Genomic DNA, 1771 nt, shown 5'->3' on the forward strand with positions numbered 1-1771 from the left:
CTCAGCCTGCTTTCTTATAGAATCCAAAACTACCAGCCCAGAGATGGTCCCACCCACAAGGGGCCTCTCCCCCTTGATCACTAATTGAGGAAATGCCCCACAGCTGTATCTCATGGGGGCATTTCCACAACTGAAGCTCCTTTCTCTGTGATAACTCCAGCTGTGTCAAGTTGACACAAAGCTAGCCAGTACATTGCGTATTTATTATATGGGTTATTTTTTTTTTATATATATCTCAAAAGTTAACTTAAGTCTCATAACATAAGGCATGATTCCATTTGGGGATACAAACAACACCGTATATCCTTATAACCATCCTTAGCCAGACATGTGGCTGGCAGTCATCTTTGCTAGGGTTGGAGATGAAAGATGTCATATGGCTTTACCACTATCTTGATTAAGGCAATCATGTGGTGTGGGCCAACCAAGGAGACAATAATAGGTCTCCAAGACACTTTGAACTGGAATAGATTTTTGTATGATAACTTCTGTCCTGTCTTAAAAACAAGGTTTTATGAAACAGGATTTTAAAACAATGATTGTTCAATGAGTGTGGTGATTTGAATAGGTATGGCTTCCCAGAGACATATATGTTTGAACACTTGGCCCATGGTGAGTGACACTATTAGAAGGTGTGTCCTTGTTGGAGTAGGTGTGTCCTTGTTGGAGCAAGTGTAACACTACGGAGGTAGGCTTTGCAGTCTCATATATGCTCCAGGTACACTCAATGTGACACACAGTTCCCTTCTGCTGCCTGAGGATCAAGATGTACAACTCCTGGCTTCTTTTCCAGCACCATGTCTGCCTGCATGCTACCATCCTTCTCACCCTGAAGATAATGGACTAAACCCCTGAAACTGTAAGCCAGCTCTCATTAAATGTTTTCTTTTGCTATGGTCATGCTGTCTCTTTACTTCAATGAAGCTCTAAAACAGTAAGGTATTAAAACTGCACCTCTGTGTGTTCACATACAAGAGTGTACCTTGCTGTCAGTCAAATTTTGTTAAAAAAAGAGTCACCCATGTGGTGACTCTTGCCAGTATGTCACAGGGAACATGTTGGAGATGTCAGTGCCATGTGATAGCCACCAAAAACCACCAGCCACAATAAAATGTAGCTGGCTGGGATATAGACGGTGGCAGAGGACAGGAACAGAGAGTGACCCAGGTCCCTCAGGAAAGTCAAGAAGGATTAGGAATGAGTCCCTGACATTGAACATTGAACTGTTTGCACTGTTAGAATTTGGTTCTGCCTTGTGAAAAGTGTTCTTGTACCCCACATATTCACTCTCAATTATTTTTAATATTGCAGGAATATACAACTGAGGAATTTTAAAGTTTTTTTAAGAGCAAATTTTGGAGTTTTAAAAAAACATTTAAATGAAAAAACTGAATTTTTTTAAAAAGGGATAGCTTTTAAAAATATTTAAGTTTATAAAGCTATGGGACATTCTAAATTTATAAGATATTTTATTGTAATGTTTTTATTAATATGTAATCATGATAAAATAAAATACTAAAAAATTAAGTCCACAGCCATAAGCAGAAAACTTTGAACACTTAGGAATTTCCATCTTAATGATGCAGCAAGACAATGCTCTAAGCAGTCTGACAAAGGGTTGTCCCTTACCTAAGGTCTACTTAGGCTAGCAGAGAGTGATTTAAGAATGTATGTCTAGGGCTGGTGAGATGGCTCAGTGGGTAAGAGCACCCGACTGCTCTTCCAAAGGTCCGGAGTTCAAATCCCAGCAACCACATGGTGGCTCATAACC

The sequence above is a fragment of the Mus pahari genome, chromosome 5, assembly GCF_900095145.1.
Source record: "Mus pahari chromosome 5, PAHARI_EIJ_v1.1, whole genome shotgun sequence".
In the NCBI taxonomy this organism is placed as follows: domain Eukaryota; kingdom Metazoa; phylum Chordata; class Mammalia; order Rodentia; family Muridae; genus Mus; species Mus pahari.